This window comes from Gossypium hirsutum, chromosome A06 (genome assembly GCF_007990345.1).
Source record: "Gossypium hirsutum isolate 1008001.06 chromosome A06, Gossypium_hirsutum_v2.1, whole genome shotgun sequence".
Taxonomy (NCBI): Eukaryota; Viridiplantae; Streptophyta; class Magnoliopsida; order Malvales; family Malvaceae; genus Gossypium; species Gossypium hirsutum.
Genome location: NC_053429.1, coordinates 45,582,672 through 45,607,721, shown reverse-complemented (window position 1 = coordinate 45,607,721; position 25,050 = coordinate 45,582,672). Strand labels below are relative to the sequence as shown.

At 36.3% G+C, this 25,050-nt stretch overlaps 1 non-coding gene across 1 annotated transcript; it reads right to left on the bottom strand.

Moving 5' to 3' along the window:
• Positions 1-452: 452 nt before the first annotated feature.
• Positions 453-559, bottom strand: LOC121231132 (small nucleolar RNA R71). Its single transcript, XR_005929200.1, has one exon. It is a non-coding gene; the product is annotated as a small nucleolar RNA R71 (small nucleolar RNA).
• Positions 560-25,050: the final 24,491 nt, after the last annotated feature.

Here is a 25,050-nt window from a genome sequence, read left to right as displayed (position 1 = left end):
ATATTGAAACCACAACCGAGGAGATGGCTGAAAACCACAAAAATCCGCTACCTCCTGCGATTGCTGTAAATCAGAATCCTGCTCCACGCACTATGTATGATTATGCTAAACCTAATTTAACAGGAACTGAGTCAAGTATAATTAGACCTGCTATTGCTGCAAATAATTTTGAACTGAAACCTATCACAATTCAAATGATACAAAATTTTGTTCAGTTTGATGGTTTACAGGACGAGGATCCCAATGTTCACTTGGCAAATTTCCTAGAATTTTGCGATACCTTAAAAATTAATGGCATTTTTGATGATGCAATCTGCCTTCGGTTGTTTCCCTTTTCGTTAAGGAATAAGACTAAACAATGGTTGAGCTCATTACCACGAGGGTCAACCACTACTTGGGAACAAATGATTGAAAAGTTTTTATTAAAATATTTTCTGCCGGCTAAAATGGCTAAATTACGTAATGATATCTCTTCTTTTGTGTAGATGGATTTAGAAACACTCTACGATGCATGGGACAGATATAAGGACCTTTTTCGAAGATGCCCTCACCATAGGTTACCACTCTGGCTACAGGTTCAAACTTTTCATAATGGCCTGAATCCTTCGACTAGACAAATGGTTGACGCAGCTGCTGGCGGAACCATCAATAATAAGACACCTGAAGATGCCTATCAATTTATAGAGGAGATGTCACTAAATAACTATCAGTGGCAAGTCATGAGGACAAAGCCAACGAAAACAACCGGTGTTTATAACGCCGATTCGGTCACCATGCTCTCTAAGCAGGTAAAACTCTTGAATAAGAAAATTGATGGTTTTCTTAGTTCTTCACAAGTTCACCCAGTAATTTCAGTGCGAAGCAAATGGAGGTGGATCGAGCAATTCAAAATACCCATCTTATGGCTACAACATGGAGAACGAGCAGTTAAATTACATGGGTAATAATCCTTGATCTCAAAACAATCCTTATAGCAATACTTACAATGCAGGTTGGAGGAATCAACCAAATTTTCCATGGAGAGGCCAAGGTAATCAAAAACCACCACCCTCTCCAGGCTTTCAGTAACCACCATACCAGCAGGAGAAAAAGCCGAACCTTGAGGAGATGGTAACCAAATTCATCTTGGTGTCAAAGACTCATTTTTAGAATACCGAAACGGCACTCAAAAATCAACAAGCATTGATCCAAGGGCTCGAAACTCAAATTGGACAACTGGCTAAGATGATTTCAGAAAGAGCACCAAGAAATCTACCTAGTAACACCGAACCCAATCCAAAAGTACATGTGAAAGTAGTTACACTGAGGAGTGTGAAAGTGTTAGCTGAATCGAAAAAGAAGCCAGAACAAGAAGCTGACAGAAGCAAAGGAGAGGAGGCAAAACCCGAAAGCAATGACAATCCAGTACCGAAGGAATATAAACCACCAATTCCATACCTAGAAAAGTTGAAGAAAGACCACGTGGATGCACAATTTGGTAAATTCCTTAAACTTTTTAAACAACTACATATTAACTTACCTTTTGTTGAAGCTATATCGCAGATGCCTACATACGCAAAATTTTTAAAGGAGCTCCTAACAAACAAAAGGAAGTTTGAAGACTTATCTACAGTGGAACTTAACGAGGAATGCTCCGCTATACTCCAAAACAAACTGCCATCCAATCTAAAAGATCCAGGAAGTTTTACTATACTACCCTGCTTAACTGGTAGTTTTAACGTTGATAAGGCACTAGCTGATTTAGGTGCTAGCATTAATTTGATGCCATATAAGATGTTTAACCAACTTGGTCTTGGGGAACCTAAACCCACTAAGATGAGTATTCAATTAACTGATAGATCTGTTAAATATCCTAGGGGTATTATAGAGGACATACTTGTAAAAGTAGATAAATTTATATTCCCTGTTGACTTCGTTGTGCTTGATATGGATGAAGATGTTAAAGTGCCTTTAATCTTAGGGCATCCATTTTTAGCCACTGCTAGGGCTGTTATTGATGTGGGTGATGGTAAAATGGTACTTAGAGAAGGTGACGAAGAAATCGTTTTTAAAATTTATGATGCCATGAGATTTTCTAGGGAACAGGATGACTCATATTATTTTATTGACTCTATTGATCATGCTGCTCAAGATTCTTTTCAGGAAATCATACATAAGGACACGTTGGAACTGTGTCATGCCCAAGGAGAGGAGATAGATGACGATGATTCTGAGATAGGTAAAATAAAAGCTAAACTGAACTTCAATGAATCTTCCCAAAGACAAGCAGAATATGAGGACATTAAAGGGAACGATGATTTTAAGTAAAAACACTTCATTGAAAAACCTCCCAAACTGGAACTCAAACAATTACCAAATCACTTGGAATATGCATTCCTTGGAAATAATTCTACATTACCAGTTATTATTACGTCTAACTTGCAACCCAATGAGAAAGAGGAATTAATCCAAGTATTAAAAGAACATAAAAAGGCCATAACTTGGAAAATTTCTGACATTAAAGGGATTAGCCCTTCTTTTTGCACCGACAAAATTTTAATGGAAGATGAATATAAACCATGTGTGCAAGCTCAAAGACGACTGAACCCCAACATGAAGGAAGTTATTAAAGCCGAGGTAATTAAACTTCTAGATGCTGGAATTATTTATCCTATTTCTGATAGTTCTTGGGTAAGTCCAGTGCAGGTTGTTCCTAAGAAAGGAGGCATGACTGTGGTAGCCAATGAGAAGAATGAACTAATTCCAACTAGGACAGTCACAGGTTGAAGAGTTTGCATTGACTATAGGAAGCTAAATGATGCCATGAGAAAAGATCACTTCCCTTTGCCATTCATTTACTAAATGTTGGAAAGACTATCAGAGCACACGTACTACTGCTTCTTAGACCGAGTATCTGGCTATTTTCAAATCCCAATAGCTCCTGAAGTTCAGAAAAAAATGACATTCACATGTCTATATGGTACATTTTCTTATCGAAGAATGCCCTTTGGATTATGTAATGCTCCTACCACGTTCTAGCGCTGCATGATGGCTATCTTTGACGAACTTGTAGAAGATATCATGGAGGTATTTATGGATGATTTCTTGGTATTTGGTAACTCTTTCCATATTTTCCTTAAAAATTTAAAACGAGTTCTAATAAGATGTGAGAAAACGAACCTTGTACTTAACTGGGAAAAATGTCACTTTATGGTTCAAGAAGGTATTGTGCTAAGACATAAAATTTCTAGTAAAGAGATTAAGGTTGATAAATCTAAAGTCGAAATCATTGAAAAATTACCTCCTCTTAGTTCGGTTAAGGCTATTAGAAGTTTTTTAGGACATGTTGGGTTTTATAGAAGATTTATTAAAGATTTTTCTAAAATAGCTAAGCCTTTGACCAAATTACTAGAAAAAGATATGCTCTTTAATTTTGATCAAGAATGTTTAGAAGCATTTAATACTCTAAAGGATAAATTTATTAATGCTCCAATTATAATAGCACCTGATTGGAATGTACCTTTTGAACTAATGTGTGATGGAAGTGACTTTGCAATAGGTGCAGTTTTGGGACAACGAAGGGACAAGCACTTTCAACCTATTTATTATGCTAGCAAAACTTTGACAGCCGCACAGGAGAACTACACCACCACGGAGAAAGAATTGTTAGCTGTGGTTTTTGCATTCGATAAATTTAGGCCATATCTAATATTGTCTAAAGTTTTCATTTATACTGACCATTCTGCCCTTCGCTACCTATTAACTACGACTGATGCAAAACCTCGACTCATTCTATGGATTTTTTTATTGCAGGAATTTGACTTGGAAATTCAAGATAAGAAAGGAGCAGAAAATCTCGCAGCTGATCATTTATCCAAGCTTGAAAATTCAAGTACTAAAGAGCTAGATGAAGTGGAAATAAATGATTCATTCCCTGAAGAATAATTTTTTGTTCTTTCTGACTCGGAGGTACCTTGGTTTGCAGACATCGCGAATTTTTTAGCCGCTAATGTTATCCCAAAAGGGTTGACACATCAGCAAAAGAAACGATTCTTTACTGATGTGAAAAACTACTTTTGAGAAGATCCTTTTATTTTTCGTATATGTGTAGATCAAGTCATTCAGTGATGCGTTACAAGAACAGAAGAATTAAAAATCTTGGAACATTGCCACTCAAGACCAGCTGGAGGACATTACGGTGGAAATAAGACCGCACATAAAATACTTGAATCATGTTTTTATTGGCCCACCTTATTCAAATATGCCAACAGGTATGTTATTTCTTGTGAAAAATGCCAAAGGACATGTAATATCTCTAACCGTGATGAAATGCCTCAGACATATATGCTTTCATGTGAAATATTTGATGTTTGGGGTATCGACTTCATGGGTCATTCCCTAGTTCATTTGGAAATAATTACATCTTAGTAGCTGTCGATTATATGTCTAAATGGGTTGAAGCCCAAGCTTTGCCTATAAATGATGCTAGAGTAGTGGTGTGTTTCCTTAAAAAACTTTTCTCTCGATTTGGAACACCTAGATTTATCATCAGCGATAGGGGGACTCATTTCTGTAACACCCAATTTGAAAAGACCCTCAAGAAATATGGAGTTTACCACTGAACAGCTACCCCTTACCACCCTCAAACTAGTGGCCAAGTTGAAGTGGAAAATCGAGAACTTAAACATATCCTAGAAAAGATGGTAGGATTAAACAGGAAAGATTGGGCAATGAAAGTAGATGACGCATTATGGGCTTATAGAACTACTTTTAAAACCCCTATAGGAACATCACCATACAAACTTGTTTATGGAAAAAGTTGTCATCTACCATTTGATTTAAAACACAAAGCATTCTGGGTTATAAAATTTCTAAACTTTGATCCCAAACTTGTAGGTGAAAATAGGTTGATGCAGTTAAACGAGTTAGACGAATGGCGAACCTATGCATATGAAAATTCAAGACTATACAAGGAAGCAATGAAACGATGCCATGATGCTCGGTTAAAACAAAATAAACAATTTGAAGTTGGAGATCTTGTACTATTATATAACTCGAGACTCAAATTGTTCCCTGGGAAGCTTAAATCATGATGGTCAGGTTCGTTCGTAGTCAAAACAGTTTTCGTAAGTGGCACCGTAGAAATAAGTTACCCATCACAAGGTACTTTTAAAGTAAATGGACATCGCCTCAAACCTTACAATGGTGAGAAATTTAAAGATGACAGGGAAGAGCTACGACTCCATGAATCTCCTTAAGTATACTCACACGGTAAAGTCTAGCTTAGACTTTAAATAAGCACTTCTCGAAAGGCAACCCGATCACTAAAAATATTACTTTCTTTAAATTTTAGTTTTTAAAATCTAACATAGTAACCAAATCATTGAACACAGGCTTCTCAGAACCACACAGCCAGGCACACGGGCGTGCTGTAGGCCGTGCACATACCACGGGATACAACACGACTGTGTGAAAATAGGGAAAAAAAATTTTCCCTAACACGAGATGCGATAAGTAGCCACGGTCGTGCGACATGGCCATGGACAAACCTGCCAAAATAACACGAGCGTGCAACACGCCCGTGTTTTGAAACTGTGGGTAAACTTGTCAATTTAACACGAGCGTGCACCTGTATACACGGGCGTGGGAGAAGCGAACAGAGATCGACAAGACCGTGCAACATGGCTATGTACACCAATGCGCCTAATTTCGAAAATTACAGAACGCACAGGCTGAGCTTAGAGCACACGGGGGTGCCCTACGGCCGTGTGCCTTAATTTCTCTATAAACACCTATTATTTATTTTATTTTATTTTTATCTCTATATTTTGAAATTTTTATTTTTATTATTTCCGTTTAATACTATTTTATCCTGAGTTTTTACAATTTTTTTGCTTCAGCTATTTCATTACAAGTAATTATGCTTCAGCATACCTCTTAAAGAGTTTCTGATTTTATCACAGTCAGAAAGAGCTCTAAAGCTCATCCTCACATAGGAACTAAAAACTCCACCGAGAATGGTTCTCCACGACTGCCATGTCCTGCTCGACCACGACTATAGCTACCAGATATAATATTCTTTTGGCGTAGGACTTATGGACTAATGAACCTCTACCACCACCGGAGTATCCTCCTCCACTCTCACGCCGATTATCCTCCAAAACTCCAGTTCAAGGAATTCATTCATCATTCAAGAAGTTTCACTTCTCTCCCTATCTTATGATTATATATTTGTCCTTTTCAAATATCTATTTTTGTACATTGAGGGCAATGTACATCTTAAGTGTGGGGGGTCTTTTATATCACCATTAGAAACCCCTAAATATTGTCTTATTCTCATGTGAATTTCTCATATCATTATTAGAATGAATTCCAATTAGTCTATAATGTTTATTGATATATCTTGAATTAACACAGGCATTTATGTATTGATTGTTTAAACTTTACGACATTAGGAAATCAAGCATGATAAGTTGATTTTTGAAGAATTAAAAACTTTTAGGTTGTTTCCCCAAGTTTAGGTATTATTTTGAGTTGGAAGTCACAAGTTTAAACATAAAAAAAAAAACCATAATTTTTGTGAGATATTGAGCCTTTAGAGCATCTATTATTTCTTTCATGATCACTTTCATTATGAGTGCGTCAGTATTGAATTGTTATTCTAGAACTTGCTTGATTATGCATGTCAAGACCACACAATTTGATTTGATATGTCAAAATGATAAAGGCATTTAGGTTTAACCCACTTACTCCATAAAAGCCTACCTTCACAATTAACCCTTAGTGAACCCCCTTGAGCCTAACAACCCATTCATTGATTTACCCTCAATATTAACCCATAACTCATTATTGTTGAAATCCCCTAAATTAATTTGATCCTTACTTTTGTCGAGATTTGAGTTGGAATAGTTGCTTAGCTATGTTTTATTCTATTTTGTAATTTGACTTGTTCTTAAAATAAATAAAAAAATAAAATACATGTATACATATTAGTAGTAGTGATCTTTTAAGCTAAAGAAGTTAAATTCCATATTCTGAGAAAAAGCTCTGTTGTACGCAATCAATGGCTAGTCATTTTTCTAGTTAGGCAATTTTTCAATTCAATCTCAATTCTAACCCGTTCTTTCATCTTGTGCCCACACCTTCTAACCAAAGCCACGTTACAACCCTCTAAAGACCTTTTGATTGATTTTTCATCTCAATTTATAGTGGTGGAGATTTGATTTTCATGCAAGCCTATGGTAATGACTTTTCAGTATTGACTATTGAGTGCTTCATTTATTGTACTTAAACACCTCAAGTGATTTGAGTGAATCTTTAGTGAGGATGTGAAACTCTGTGATATTTTGAATCAAAGGTAATTACTTAGATGAAGTGAGACACCTATGTTTTCATAATAAAATGCTCAACTTGGAATGTTTGAAACTTTGATGTTCTTTCAGTTGAATTTTCAATGTATGATTACCTATGGATTATTTTGATATATTATCGATAGAAATTATAAGTTGAGAAGAATTTATTTTGATTGTGAATTGAGGATTTTGCTTGAGGATAAGCAAATGCTTAAGTGTGGGGGTATTTGATAAACCGTAATTTATACATATTTCTATCCCATGCTTAGCACATTTTATGGATGAGTTTTCCTTAAATTTGGTGAATTCGATGCTCCTAATGCCTTAATTTCATGTTTTATACTTAGGTGGGCATAGGAGATTGAAAGGAACGAAAAACGGGCCAAAAACGGAGAAAATGGGCCAAGGTACAAAATCAACATGGCTTGGACTCCCTCACACTGGCAGACCACACGGCCGTGTCCCTTTGGCAAGGTCAAAGCACAATTTACACGGGTAGATCACACGCCTATGCCCATTTAACAACCTTGACCACGACCTTAAGCAATCACACACGAGCGTGTCACATGGGCGTGTCCCTGCTGAGCCTAAGTTTAGTCCAATTTGGAAAAAGCCAATTTTGAGGGCTCTTAGGCATTCCAAAGCCTATAAATACACCCTAGAAGAGGAGAAGGGGGGACGCACAGGAGGAAGCAAGGAATTGCTCAAGGAAAGCCGATCGATCCATCTCAGAAGCTAGATTCACCATCAAGACTGAATATCTCCCTTCAAATTCCCTCAAGAGTTTTGGGTTTTCTTATGTTTTGTTATTTTTATTCTTTTGAGATGTTTTATATCATTTGTATGAACTAAAACCCCTAAATACCTAAGGGGAATGAAACCTAAGACGGATCTTGCTATTATTATCTAAATTGTATGATAAATATTTGACTTGTTCTTAATTATGTGTTCTTAATTCTTGTTTTGATATTCTAGGATATTAATTCAAGTTAAGCTCTTATTCAGAGGAGGAATAGACCCTGTCCAAGAGTAAATTTTTCATAATTAAGCGGAGTTGGTTGCGCGCCTAGAGATAGGGTGACAAGATTTTGCCGGATTAGGGTGAAACCTGATAAGGGGATCCATAGATCGAGTTAATGCAACCCTAGGGCGTTAATTAGAAAGAGATTTCAATTATTCAAACTAGGGTTGTTAGTCTCGAGAGAGATAATAATATAACTTAGGGATCTCTATGGAACAAGTTGAAGGAATAAATCGTTCGATTCAGAGTCAAATAACAAGTGAAGTCTAGGTGGATTTTTCCTTAGGTATTGTCTTAATCAATTGAGTTTTCCATAGAGTATTTTCCCTAAATTTATTTTCTGTGATTTCTTAGTTTAATTAATTAGTGAGATAAATAAAAACGTTTTATTTTTTTAGGCTAGATAATAAAAAGAAAGTTGATACTAGTACTTTTAGTTCCTTTGGGTTCGATAATCCGGTCTTGCTAAAGCTATACTACTGTTCGATAGGTACACTTGCCTTCATCGTGATAATAGTTAGTTTCAAGAATGATTCATTATAAATATTTAAAACTTGTCACGAATATCATGTACCAAATGGTTTGGCCCCAATTACCTACATCCACTATCTTAACTTTCCTCAACTAAGGATTTCCCAAATCCACTAGATTTGAACCCTTAAGGAAAAGGTTTAACCTAACAAATCCCTATCTATTCAAAGGTAAGATAAAACCACTTCCCCTTAAGGTTTTCTACCCAAAACCTTAAGTAACACCTCACAAATGAGAGGGAAATAATGATGATTAAGATGATACATCTAAAAGGAAGATAATAAAAAATTAAGCACTCTTACACAAAGTTACAACACTTGAAACAATGATAGGAAACTTAACCCACAAGTGTGTACAAGAAATATTTAGTAAAAGATTGAGAAAGATTGGAAAATTGAGTTCTTAGAAGTTAGGAACTTGTTTCTTGTCTTTTCTTGACTACAAAGGGGAGCCTTGACCTTTTATTTCAGTCCTTTAACAACCTTGTGGACATTTTTAGCCATTAGAAACAAATTAGAGTCATTGTAGCCATAAAAACCAATATTAAATGCAGTTTTGCAGCTTTGTTGTATCGGTAGAAGGAATCTTGTATCAGTAGAAGTCTTTACAAAATATGACCGTTGGGCTCGTTCTATTGGTAGAAGTTCCCTTGTATTGGTAGAACTCTGAGAGTTTAATTTGGTATCTGTAGAACCAATCAGAGTATCGATAGAAGTGTTGGGGATGCTAAACTTTGGTTACTTTGTTGACTTGTTTTTGTATAAGTCCTCAAGGTATCGGTAGAACTCTGGTGGTTTCAACTCGTATCAGTCGAAGCATCAGAGTTTCGGTAGAAATGAGAGAGAGGCTGAACCTTGGCTACTATTTTGACTTGTTGCAGTAGAAGACCTCAAGGTAGCGGTAGAACTCTGAGGATATCAATAGATCTGACCAGGGTATCGATAGAAGTCCCAGGCCAAAACTACCTTACTTATTGGATTGCATTCTACGGATAGAAGTCTGGGTTATATTGATAGAACTTCTAGTTCTACCAATAGAATTTTGTAGCCTTTTCAAGGTTATTTTCATCTTGAGTTCTACCGATACTTGTCCACCTAAGTATCGGGAGAAGCCCTTCAGACTTCAAAAAACTTGTTAAAAATCAATTTAATTCAAGGCTTTTTGAAAGTTTATTTTGTCAAACACTTTGAAAATAATTTTTAGTACTTAGAAACAATTTTTGCAAATTTAAGTAGGGGATTTTTAATATTCTTTTTGTTATATCAAAATACTTGAAAAACAAGAGCTAACAATTTCCCCCTTTTTGATATAACAAAAACATTTGGAATTTTTTTTAACTCCCCTTATCTTAAACATTATTTTCAAAAATAAGTTCTATTTTCGAAAAAAATAATTTAGACTTCATTTCATTTAAATTTCCAACTTAAGAATTTGGCTTTAAAATTAAGTTGAAAGAATTTGTTGTGAAGCAAATTTTGCATTATTCTCCCCCTTTTTATAATATCAAAAAGAATGTTTGCTTGAAAAACTAGGGGAACAAGTGCACAATACTTAAATATTTCAAGACCTAAGAATAAAAAATAGAAACAAAAGAAAAATGAAGCAACCAATATTAATATCCCAAATATCCAAAGAAAGACAACCAAACAACCAATTAGAAAACGAAAAAATAAATGGAAAAAGGTACAAAAACAAATTGATAATATATGTAAAATCATATAATACCATGTTTAAACAAATATCTACAAGAAAATCAAGTAAAAACATGATTGGAGGTAATCAAAAGGTGGAAAATACATTTACTAACATACTCAAATTTTAATCTATGATTTAAAATACTATCTAACCTAATTATATCACATATTAACAATATTTCAAACATGCGAGAATAAAGAGAAACAAGGGATTTACAAGTTTACAAGTATAATCAAGTAATGTACACAAATCATGCATAAAACAACACAAGTGTCCAATAATGTAAAAAATATTGTACAAGAAGCTTATTAAGGCATGTTCATTAATCCTAACTCTCCCTTAATTATCCAAAATCTCTCTTTATCTAAAAAATTTGTAAAAATATCGGCTAGTTGATGCAAAGTATCTACAAACTTTAGAACTATGTCACCTCTTTGTACATGATCTCTGATGAAATGGTGTCTTATCTCTATGGGTTTTGTTTTAGAGTGTTGGATGAGTTTTTTTGTTAAGCAAATAGCACTAGTGTTATCACACTTTATAGGAATGTGATCCATGTCAAGTCCATAGTCAACTAATTGTTGCTTCATCTAAAGAATTTAAGCACAAAGCTACCCACAACAACATATTCTACTTCAATTGTGGACAAAGCTACGCTATTTTGTTTCTTATAGAGCTACAAGTATGTTTCCTAAGAATTGACATGTTCCAAAATTATTTTTTTCTATCTAACTTGCATCCTCCAAAATCTGAATCGAAGTAAGCATGCAAACTAAATGATAAATCTTTGGGATACCAAAGTCCTAGATTTGGAGTGTCCTTAAGGTACCTAAAGATTATCTTAATGGCTTGTAAATGTGACTCCTTAGAGGAAGATTGAAATCTAGAGCATTAAAAAACACTAAACATTAAATTTAGTTTACCTGCGGTAAGATAAAGCAATGATCCTATCATAGATCTATAAAGTTTAGTGTCAACACATTTACCTCATTCATCTTTATCAAGCTTTGTTGAAGTGCTCATTGGTGTTGGTTGAGGCTTCAAGTCCTCCATTTTAAACTTTTTGAGCATTTCCTTGAAGTATTTGGCTTGATTGATGAAGATGCCATTCTGAGTTTGCTTGATTTGGAGCCTCAAAAAGAAGTTGAGCTCACCCATCATGCTTATCTTAAAATCACCATGCATAATCTTAGAAAATCCTTGACAAAGAAGTTCATTAGTAGCACCAAATATAATATCATCAACATAAATTTGTACTACTAAAATGTATTTGTCTTTAGTTTTTATGAACAAGGTGGTGTCTACTTTGCCTCTTCTAAAGCCATTTTTAATTAAAAAACTTTGAAAGCCTTTCATACCAAGCTATAGGAGCTTGCTTCAAACCATATAGAGCTTTGGACAAATTGAAAACATGATTTGGAAATTTTGGATTTTCAAAACTGGGAGGTTGTTCAACATAAACTTTTTCATTTATGAAACCTTTTAAAAATGCACTTTTGACATCCATTTGAAAAAATTTGAAATTGCTTGAACATGCAAAAGCTAATAACATCCTAATGGCTTCTAACCTAGCTACTGGTGCATAAGTTTCATCATAGTCTATACCTTTCTCTTGGTTATATCTTTTGGCAACTAATCTATCCTTGTTTCTAATAATGTTACCATTTTCATCAAGCTTAATTTTTAAAGAACCATTTAGTTCCTATAGTTGGATGATCACTAGGTCTATCAACTAAATTCCATTCTTGATTTCTTTCATATTGATTTAATTCTTCCTGCATTACCTGTGACAGCCCTAAAGTGACCCTAGTCGGAAAGCGGTTTCGGGATCGTTAAACCGAGTCACCAAATTGTTTAAATATGATATTTATTGTCTAAAATATGTGAATATGAATGTATGAAAGTTTTAAGCTTCGATTTCGTTAATTGCATGTGAATTTAGTTAATAGGACTTATGCGTGATACTTTTGAATTGTGATAGGGTAATCTATAGAGAGCTATTAGTGCAAGTAATCAAAAAGGGGGACTTGCATGTCAAATTTCCCCCCTAATTAGTAGTGGCCGGCCATGAGCATGGGTGGACAAAATGTTATGGCTAAAACATGTCATAAACATGTTGGGTTAATGCATTATGTTAGGAATAATAAATTAAAAAACATGGGCAATAAAATATTAGTGTTAGTAGGAGGAGAAACAAAAAAAAAAAGAAAAGTGTGGGTTGTTCCCCCATTTTGCCGAAACTAGAAAAAAAAAGAAAGGCTTCATCCTTTGGTTCTTCTTGGCCGGTTTGAAAGGAGGAAGAAGAGAGGTTTCGGTCACCTTGAGCTTAAGGGGAGGTTAGTATGTTGTGTTAAATTCTTAAATTTTAAACTTGTTTCTAGTTAATTATCTAATTTCTTACACAAACCATGGCAAAATTTCGAAATCTCGGTGATGGCTTGAGCATTCGGTTTTGGTTATTGAAAGGAATGAGTTGGAGGTTGGATCATGTTAAGATTCGGCCTTGTACATAAACATTAAGAGTTTGATGTTTTTGTGATTTTTGGAAGGTAAATAAGGTTATACACAAGATAAATACTAAGATTTTGGTTGACTTGTTTTTAGTGAGGTTCGGCCAAGGACCTTATGTGCAAGTTTATTCGGTTTAAGTAGAGAAAACGTGACGGGTAGATATGAAGTAATGTGTATATTGGTTCGGCTGCTAAGCAAGGAAATAATTGTTAGTAGCATAGTATCTATGCACTTATGTATATATATGTATGTACAAATCACCTATTTAGCTATGGATATCTAAGGTGTTAAATAATGAAATTCTTGATGACTTGGGTTAAATAGCATTCGGCCAAGGACTATATGGGCTTGCTAATTCGGTTCAAGTGAAGAAACTATGATAGAGAAATATGACTAAATTGTGGACTTTGACAATTTAAATAATGCATTTGACTTGTGTACCGACCTAGGATGATATGTGTTTCTATATGAAGTTAGATGGTGTTGATGAAATTCGGTAATGCATGATGTTTGAATAGTATTGAGCAAGGTCATTGTACTTAAATTGTATGACATACATGTATTGAATGGAATTGCCCAAGTGAAAAATAATTAAATGAATTTATTTGTTTAAATTAAGCTCAAGAGCAAAGGGGATCTAAATTCGATAAAGGGAAGGAAAAAGTGGTCGAATAGCCATCGAAATCGTTCGACAACATCCGAGGTAAGTTTTCGAGTAACGAGACTTAGTTTACGATTTGATTAAGTCATGACGTATGAGCGTAACAAATATACGGTGATATGATGATTCTACTTGAATTTTATGTTGAGTTAATTTGACTATACGTGTGACGGGTAGCCGCATGTGCATAGAGATCGTGCCATAAAGCAAACTAAACCATGCTGTTTGTATGTGGCTAGTGAGCCAAAAATGGGATTGCTTAATACGTGACGTGTGTTTGAATTCCAATTATGAAAATGAAATATAGATGTGTCATGATTTATTGATGTGTATGAATATTTGGATGATAACCGGGCTAAGTCCCGAAGGCATCTGCGCTAGTGACTAATCCGGGCTAAGTCCCGAAGGCATTTGTGCGATTTACTAAATCCGGGCTATGTCCCGAAGGCATTTGAGCGAGTAGTTAAATCCGGTTAAATTTCGAAGTTACATGATTTGGGAATGAGCGATCTGCTGTAATAATTTCAATTAATACGCTTGTAAAATCCCAGCGATGAGGTATGTTTCGTATGTGCTTTGAATTAGTTGATCCCTTACAAATAAGTATTCGCTCAGTTGATAAATGAGCTACCGGCCTTTGGCTATGTTGATCTTTTGTGTATGAATATAAGGGTTGGTAATGTGAAGTAAGTATGATATTGAGAATTTGTGCATGTCAAATTATCCATTTAGCCATATGAATGCTACATTTTAGTTGTGTCAAATTTTATGGCTCAAAACTTACTAAGCATTAAATGCTTACTCCGCTTCTGTAAATCTCTGTTTTATAGATTTTGGTTCTTCAGCTATCGGACTCGGGATTTTTGAAGTCGAAGTTGGCCACACTATCAAAGCCCCTTTTGGTACACTTTTGGTTGAACTTTGAAATGGCATGTATAGGACACCCTTTTTGTTATTAGTCAAGTACTTTGGTGTTGTATATATTTGGATAGCCATGCGAAAATGGCTTATATATATTTTGAGCATAATGTTATAATCATCTTGAATGTATATGTTCATTAAGAGGCATGGAAATGTTTGGCAATGATTAGCCATTAGAATGGTTCATCATGATTATATTTTGGGCTATATATGCTAAAGAGCTAGTTGAAACATGGAAACTATGAAATAGGTAAAGTCTACCTTAAAGGCAGATGCTGATAGCAGCAGTGATGCAGATTTGAAAAATCACTAAAAATAGTAGGAATGGAATTAAATAGTGAATAAATTATGTAATCAAACCTTGATGAATCTACTTTCACATGGAAGAAACGAAACAATCATATGAGTAGTATGTTAAGAGATATTTAGGTTTTCGGGAAACAGGGCCAGAACGGTTTCTGGATTTCCTGTTCTAACTTTGGAAATTCATTAGAAATTAACCAGAGACATTTAGAAGTCATTCCATATATTTATAGATTCCTTTTTGAGTCTAGTTTCTATAGAAACAAACGGCATTAGTATTGAAGCTCTGTACAGGGAGATATCCAAGTCGTAATGCATGAAGGTCAGTGTAGTCGAACCCTGAAATAGGGGAGACTTTAACTAATAAAATGTACTAATTGGCTTGACCAAAAATTCTAGAAATAAATTTGTAGATGGATATATGAGTCTAGTTTCAGGAAAATTTACATAACTGGTTTTCGAGTTTTGGAACTCGAGATATGATTTTTAAGGTGACAGTGATGCAGTTAGCCAGCTCGTCTGGAAATTTAAAATGGACTGTACAAATAAGTGAGTTAAGTCTGCGAACCTCTCGTGTCTGACTCCGGCAACGGTCTCGGGTACGGGGTGTTACAATTAAATTGGTATCAGAGCTACGGTTTAGTTGATTCTAGGACTACCGTAATACATGTGGGTCTAGCTATACATGCCATTTTGTGATTATTTGATAGTGTGGTGATTTCTGACATTTGCAAATGTGTTTATTTATAATAATGGATCCCGATCCCGACCGAGCAGTAGCTGATGATCTTGAGAGTGTAGCGCCTGCTCCCGCACAAGGGACAGCGCCGGTGGACTCTCAACCTATTGCTAGCAATCCGAATGATGAGGCTAGGCAAGATTTTTATAGCGTGATGAATGATTGGTTCAACCAATACATTCGAACTAATACGACTGTTCCACAACCTCCATTCCTGACTAATGCCACCCCCGCACCTACAATACCTCCGGCAACTGACCAAATAAGGTCAAATAAGCCCCCAGTTGACAGAATCCGAAAACACGGGGCTACTGAATTTAAGGCTACGGATAGCGATGATGCTGAGCAAGCTGAATTTTGGTTAGACAACACTATTCGGGTACTCGATGAGCTATCTTGCACACCCGATGAGTGCCTAAAGTGTACTATCTCCTTGCTACGTGATTCTGCCTACTATTGGTGGAATACGTTGACTTCTGTTGTGCCCAGAGAGCAAGTAACTTGGGAGTTCTTCCAAACCGAGTTTCGAAAGAAGTATATCAGTCAGAGATTCATTGACCAAAAACGAAAGGAATTTCTTGAACTCAAACAAGGTTCCATGTCGGTTACCAACTATGAACGAAAATTTGTGAGGCTTAGTCGATACGCACGAGAATGCATTTCTTCAGAGGTCGTGATGTGTAAACGTTTCGAGGATGGACTGAATGATGATATAAAGCTGTGTGTTGGCATTTTAGAAATCCGAGAATTTGTGGTACTCGTCGAGCGAGCTTGCAAAGCTGAGGAGCTCAGTATGGAGAAAAGAAAAGCTGATATGGGAGCAAAGGAGTTTCGTAAGAGGTCTTCGGGGAGGCCCTTTCAACAGTCATCGAAGAAATTTAGAGATGATTTAGGCCTATCTAGAAACACTTCGGGCTTTTCTAGACGAGATCACGATCGACCCCTTGTGAGTGCACGAGTCACTTCGGTCGCCAGTGTTGGAACTGATCGTCGAGACAGAGCGGAGTGCCAATATTGTGGTAAATGGCATTCGGGGAGTTGTAGATTCCATGACCGCTCCTGTTACAGGTGCGGGTCAGTTGACCACTTTATTAAAGATTGCCCGAGGTTGTCTGAACAGAATGTAAATCAGAGTGGGAAACCGGGTGCTACCACTGCTCGAGGTAGACCATCTAGAAATACGGGCAATGCTAGTGGTGGTCAGAGAGGATTTAGAGATGCAACGACCAGATCTGAGGCTCGTGCTCCCGCTAGAGCTTATGCTATACGCACACGCGAGGATGCTTCCTCGCCAGACGTTATTACCGGTACTTTTACTCTCTTTGATTCTAATGTGATTGCTTTGATTGACCCCGGTTCTATTCATTCTTATATATGTGAAACCTTAGCATCCAGTAAGACTTTACCTATTGAGTCTACTGAGTTCGTAATTCGGGTGTCAAATCCCTTGGGTCGTTACGTGCTTGTCGACAAAGTGTGTAAGAAATGTCCCCTAGTAATTCGAGGTTCCTGTTTTCCGGCGGACTTGATGCTTTTGTCATTTGATGAATTTGATGTTATCCTCGGTTTAGATTAGTTGACCGTGCATGATGCGGTTGTGAATTGCAAAAGCAAGATTATTGATTTGAGGTGCGCAAATAACGAGATAATCCGAGTTGAGTCTACGGACTTAAAGGGGTTGCCAGCTGTAATATCATCAATGTTGGCCCAGAAATATGTAAGAAAGGGGTGCGAAGCATACCTCGCGTATGTACTTGATGACAAAGAGTTAGAAAAGAAACCCAAATCTGTGCCGGTGGTTTGTGAATACCCGGATGTTTTTCCCGAGAAATTACCGGGTTTACCACCTGTTCGGGAGGTAGAGTTTGGTATTGAGCTTGTACCTGGAACTACACCGATTTTGATAGCTCCGTATCGTATGGCACCAACCGAGTTAAAAGAGTTGAAAGCTCAGTTGCAAGAATTGACGGATAGAGGTTTCGCTCGACCAAGTTTCTCACCTTGGGGTGCACCAGTATTGTTTGTGAAAAAGAAGGACGGAACCATGAGGTTGTGCATCGACTATCGTCAGCTGAATAAAGCGATGATAAAGAATAAATATCCGTTACCGCGTATTGATGATTTGTTTGATCAACTAAAGGGAGCCTCAGTGTTTTAAAAGATAGATTTGAGATCGGGTTATTACCAGTTGCGAATTCGAGATTCGGATATACCCAAAACTGCTTTCAGAACGAGATACGGCCACTACGAGTTCTTAGTGATGCCGTTTGGGCTCACTAATGCCCCTGCGGTATTTATGGATTTGATGAATCAGATCTTCAAACAGTATTTGGACCGGTTCGTAGTTGTGTTCATTGATGACATTTTGGTCTATTCAAGAGATGAGACCGAACATGCTGAGCACCTGAGATTAGTGTTGCAAATTTTACGGGATAAGCAGTTATATGCTAAGTTCAGTAAGTGTGAGTTCTGGTTAAGAGAGGTTAGCTTCTTGGGTCATGTGGTATCCGCATCGGGTATTTGAGTTGATCCGAGCAAAATTTCAGCCATACTTAACTGGAAGCCTCCGAGAAATATTACTGAGGTTCGGAGCTTTTTGGGACTTGCCGGTTACTACCGACGGTTTGTAAAAGGTTTCTCGATGATAGCCACACCAATGACGAAGCTACTTCAAAAAGATGTTAAGTTCGAATGGACGAAAAAATCTCAGAAAAGTTTTGATAAACTGAAAACTTATTTGACCGAAGCTCCAATTCTGGTGCAACCCGAATCAGGCAAAGAGTTTGTCATTTATAGTGATGCCTCCCTACTTGGGTTGGGTTGCGTATTGATGCAAGAAGGTCGAGTTGTGGCCTATGCGTCGAGACAATTAAAGCCACATGAGAAAATTTATCCGACCCATGATCTCGAACTAGCTGCCATGTATTTTCGAATCACAAAAGTCTCAAATATTTGATGACTCAAAGAGACTTAAATCTACGACAAAGACGTTGGCTCGAGTTGTTGAAAGATTATGAGCTTGTCATTGACTATCACCCTGGAAAGGCTAATGTGGTTGCGGATGCCTTAAGTCGTAAATCACTATTTGCCTTAGGAGCGATGAATGTACACTTGTCTGTTCTATCCGACAATGTGATAGTGGCGAAATTAAAGGCCAAACCATTGTTGATTCATCAAATTCGTGAAGCTCAGAAAGTCGATGATGAATTGGTTGCCAAACGGGCTGAATGTGTTCCGAATATGGAATCAGAGTTTCAAATTGATGACGACGATTGTTTGAGGTTCTGAAGTCGTTTGTGTGTTCCAAGAAATTCAGAACTCATTTCGATGATTCTAAATGAAGCTCATTGTAGCCGAATGTCAATTCACCCGGGGAGTACGAAAATGTACAACGATCTGAGACGTCAGTTTTGGTGGCATGGTATGAAACGAGACATTTCTGATTTTGTTTCAAAGTGTTTAATATGTCAGCAAGTAAAGGCGGAACATCAAGTGCCTACGGGTTTACTTCAGCCGATCAGGATACCTGAATGGAAATGGGATCGAGTCACGATGGATTTTGTGTCTGGGTTGCCATTGTCGACAAGTAAGAAAGATGCGATTTGGGTTGTTGTTGATAGACTGACTAAGTCAGCTCACTTTATCCTCGTACGCACGGATTTTTCATTGGGTAAACTAGCTGAATTGTATGTTTCTCAGATTGTGAGATTACACGGGGTACTTATTTCTATCGTGTCGGATAGAGATCCGAGATTCACCTCGCAATTTTGGAAGAAATTGCAAGAAGCTTTGGGTATCAAGTTTCATTTTAGCACCGCTTTCCATCCCCAAACCGATGGTCAATCCGAGCGGATAATTCAGATACTCGAGGATATGCTGAGATGTTGCATCCTTGAGTTTAGTGGTTCATGGGAACGGTACTTACCTTTGATTGAATTCACTTACAACAATAGTTTTCAATCAAGTATTAAGATGGCACCCTACGAGGCTTTGTACGGGCGTAAATGCCGTACGCCATTGTTTTGGACCGAGCTCGGTGAAAGTAAAATTTTTGGAGTGGATTTGATTAAAGATGCTGAACAGAAAGTAAAAATAATTCGTGAAAGTCTGAAGGCAGCATCAGATCGTCAGAAGTCGTATGCGGATTTAAAACGAAGAGATATTGAGTATCAGGTGGGAGACAAAGTGTTTCTTAAGGTCTCACCTCGGAAAAAATTACTCAGATTTGGCCGTAAAGGCAAACTGAGTCTGAGGTTCATAGGGCCATATGAAGTATCCGAACGAATTGGTCCAGTTGCGTATAGATTGATTTTGCCCCCTGAACTTGAAAGGATTCACGACGTCTTTCATGTTTCGATGCTTCGACATTATAGATCTGATCCACCACACGTAATTAATCCATCAGAGGTTGAAATTCAACCCGAAATGAGTTATGAAGAAGAACCAATTCGTATCCTAGCTCGTGAAGTGAAAGACTTGCGAAACAAAAGGGTTCCATTAGTAAAAGTGTTATGGCCCAAACACGGAATCGAAGAAGCTACTTGGGAAACTGAGAACTCTATGAAAGAACGATACCCAAACCTATTTACCGGTAAGATTTTCGGGGACGAAAATTTCTTAAGTGGGGGAGAATTGTGACAGCCCTAAAGTAACCCTAGTCGGAAAGCGGTTTCGAGACCGCTAAACCGAGTCACCAAATTGTTTAAATATGATATTTATTGTCTAAAATATGTGAATATGAATGTGTGAAAGTTTTAAGCTTCGATTTCGTTAATTGCATGTGAATTTAGTTAATAGGACTTATGCGTGATACTTTTGAATTGTGATAGGGTAATCTATAAAGAGCTATTAGTGCATGTAATCAAAAAGGGGGACTTGCATGTCAAATTTCCCCCCTAATTAGTAGTGGCCGGCCATGAGCATGGGAGGACAAAATGTTATGGCTAAAACATGTCATAAACATGTTGGGTTAATGCATTATGTTAGGAATAATAAATTAAAAAACATGGGCAATAAAATATTAGTGTTAGTAGGAGGAGAAACAAAAAAAAAAAAGAAAAGTGTGTGGTTGTTCCCCCATTTTGCCGAAACTAGAAAAAAAAAGAAAGGCTTCATCCTTTGGTTCTTCTTGGTCGGTTTGAAAGGAGGAAGAAGAGAGGTTTCGGTCACCTTGAGCTTAAGGGGAGGTTAGTATGTTGTGTTAAATTCTTAAATTTTAAACTTGTTTCTAGTTAATTAGCTAATTTCTTACACAAACCATGGCAAAATTTTGAAATCTCGGTGATGGCTTGAGCATTCGGTTTTGGTTATTGAAAGGAATGAGTTGGAGGTTGGATCATGTTAAGATTCGGCCTTGTACATAAACATTAAGAGTTTGATGTTTTTGTGATTTTTGGAAGGTAAATAAGGTTATACACAAGATAAATACTAAGATTTTGGTTGACTTGTTTTTAGTGAGGTTCGGCCAAGGACCATATGTGCAAGTTTATTCGGTTTAAGTAGAGAAAACGTGACGGGTAGATATGAAGTAATGTGTATATTGGTTCGGCTGCTAAGCAAGGAAATAATTGTTAGTAACATAGTATCTATGCACTTATGTATATATATGTATGTACAAATCACCTATTTAGCTATGGATATCTAAGGTGTTAAATAATGAAATTCTTGATGACTTGGGTTAAATAGCATTTGGCCAAGGACTATATGGGCTTGCTAATTCGGTTCAAGTGAAGAAACTATGATAGAGAAATATGACTAAATTGTGGACTTTGACAATTTAAATAATGCATTTGACTTGTGTACCGACCTAGGATGATATGTGTTTCTATATGAAGTTAGATGGTGTTGATGAAATTCGGTAATGCATGATGTTTGAATAGTATTGAGCAAGGTCATTGTACTTAAATTGTATGACATACATGTATTGAATGGAATTGCCCAAGTGAAAAATAATTAAATGAATTTATTTGTTTAAATTAAGCTCAAGAGCAAAGGGGATCTAAATCCGATAAAGGGAAGGAAAAAGTGGTCGAATAGCCATCGAAATCGTTCGACAACATCCGAGGTAAGTTTTCGAGTAACGAGACTTAGTTTACGATTTGATTAAGTCATGACGTATGAGCGTAACAAATATACGGTGATATGATGATTCTACTTGAATTTTATGTTGAGTTAATTTGTCTATACGTGTGACGGGTAGCCGCATGTGCATAGAGATCGTGTCATAAAGCAAACTAAACCATGCTGTTTGTATGTGGCTAGTGAGCCGAAAATGGGATTGCTTAATACGTAACGTGTGTTTGAACTCCAATTATTAAAATGAAATATAGATGTGTCATGATTTATTGATATGTGTATGAATATTTGGATGATAACCGGGCTAAGTCCCGAAGGCATTTGTGCGAGTTACTAAATTTGGGCTAAGTCCCGAAGGCAATTGTGCGAGTTACTCTAACCGGGCTATGTCCCGAAGGCATTTGAGCGAGTAGTTAAATCCGGTTAAATTCCGAAGGTACATGATTTGGGAATGAGCGATCTGCTGTAATAATTTCAATTAATACGCTCGTAAAATCCCAGCGATGAGGTATGTTTTGTATGTGCTTTGAATTAGTTGATCCCTTACAAATAAGTATTCGCTCAGTTGATAAATGAGCTACCGGCCTTTGGCTATGTTGATCTTTTGTGTATGAATATAAGGATTGGTAATGTGAAGTAAGTATGATATTGAGAATTTGTTCATGTCAAATTATCCATTTAGCCATATGAATGCTACATTTTAGTTGTGTCAAATTTTATGGCTCAAAACTTACTAAGCATTAAATGCTTACTCCGCTTCTGTAAATCTCTGTTTTATAGATTTTGGTTCTTCAGCTATCGGACTCGGGATTTTTGAAGTCGAAGTCACCCACACTATCAAAGCCCCTTTTGGTACACTTTTGGTTGAACTTTGAAATGGCATGTATAGGACACCCCTTTTTGTTATTAGTCAAGTACTTTGGTGTTGTATATATTTGGATAGCCATGCGAAAATGGCTTATATATATTTTGAGCATAATGTTATAATCATCTTGAATGTATATGTTCATTAAGAGGCATGGAAATGTTTGGCAACGATTAGCCATTGGAATGGTTCATCATGATTATATTTTGGGCTATATATGCTAAAGGGCTAGTTGAATCATGGAAACTATGAAATAGGTAAAGTCTACCTTAAAGGCAGATGCTGACAGCAGCAGTGATGTAGATTTGAAAAATCACTAAAAATAGTAGGAATGGAATTAAATAGTGAATAAATTATGTAATCAAACCTTGATTAATCTATTTTCACATGGAAGAAACAAAATGATATATGAGTAGTATGTTAAGAGATATTTAGGTTTTTGTGAAACAGGGCCAGAACGGTTTCTGGATTCCCTGTTCCGACTTTGGAAATTCATTATAAATTAACCAGAGATATTTAGAAGTAATTCCATATATGTATAGATTCCTTTTTGAGTCTAGTTTCTATAGAAACAAACGGCATCAGTATTGAAGCTCTGTACAGGGAGATATCCAAGTCGTAATGCATGAAGGTCAGTGTAGTCGAACCCTGAAACAGGGGAGACTTTAACTAATAAACTGTACTAATTGGCTTGACCAAAAATTCTAGAAATAAATTTGTAGATGGATATATGAGTCTAGTTTCAGAAAAAATTTACAAAACTGGTTTTCGAGTTTTGGAACTCGAGATATGATTTTTAAGGTGACAGTGACGCAGTTAGCCAGCTCGTCTGAAAATTTAAAATGGACTGTACAAATAATTGAGTTAAGTCTGCGAACCCCTCGTGTCTGACTCCGGCAACGGTCTCGGGTACGGGGTGTTACATTACCATTATCCAAAATTCATCATTTAAAGCATCATCACTGTTTTTAGGTTCTATATAGAAATGAAAGCAACATAAATACAAGTATTTCTAATTGAAGATCTAGTAATTACCCCTTTAGATGGATCACCAATGATGTGTCCATTCTTAACATATGAAAGCTCTCTTAGGTGGCTAGATTCTCTTTCAACGTGAGTTGGTTCTTGGAGTTCATCAATTTTGACTTCTTGAACCAACTACTTACGCCTTGATCTTCATGTGATGCTTGATTTTGTTCAACTTGATAAATTTCTACGTCATCAAAATCAATAGATTCCTTTCGAGAATGAGAGTTAGATTCATCAAAAATAACATATGTAGATTCTTCTACAACAAGGGTTCTCTTGTTAAAAATTCTATAAGCTTTAGAATTTGTGGAATAACCAAGAAATATTTCATCATCACTTTTGGCATCAAATTTTCCTAAATTTCTTTTCCATTATTCAGAGCAAAAAATTTGCAACCAAAAGGATGAAAGTGGCTTATGTTAGACTTTCTTCCTTTAAAAAGTTCATAAGGAGTTTTCTTCAATAGGTCTGACCATAGCTCTATATATAATATAGTAAGAAGTGTTTATGGCTTCTGCCCAAAAATATCTTGGCAAATTATTTTCCCATAATATGGTTCTAGCCATTTCTTTTGGGGTCCTATTTTTCCTCTCAACATCTCCATTTTGTTGAGGGGTTCTAGGTGCCAAAAATTGTGCCTAATACCATGTTCATTACAAAAATTATCAAAGGCAAGGCTTTCAAATTCTTTTCCATGATCACTTTTTACACTTGAAATTGAATATCCCACTTGGTTTTGAATCATTTTACAAAAAGTAATAAATTTTTCTAAAGTTTCATCTTTTGAAAAGAAAACCCGTGTATATCTAGTATAGTCATCAACAAAAACAAATCCATATTGTTTGCCTCCTAAACTCATAGTTCCAGTGGGTCCAAAAAGGTCAATATGAATGAATTGTACTACTCTAGATGTAGAAAATATATTTTTTGATTTAAAAATGAACGTACATCACATACTTTATCAAAGTTAATAGGAAAGTTGGGCATGCAAACAACAAGTTCATTTTTAATAAGCTTTGAAATAACACTCATGCTTACATGTCCTATCTTCTATGCCATAGCCAAAATACATTTTCATTATGAGCCATAAAGAAAATATTATAGGAAGATATGTCATCAAGATGCACCATAAAAATATTACCTACCTATGTCCTACAAAAGAATCCTATTATTTACAATATCTACAACTTTGTACCCATTAAACTCTAATATTACTTTGAACCCATTGTCACACAGTTGACTAATGTTGAGGAGGTTATGCTTAAGACCATTGACATAAAGCACATTTTTAATGAAAGTGGAAGAATTTATACCTATAAAACCAATACCTTCAATAAGCCCTTTGAAGTTATCACCAAATGTGACTTC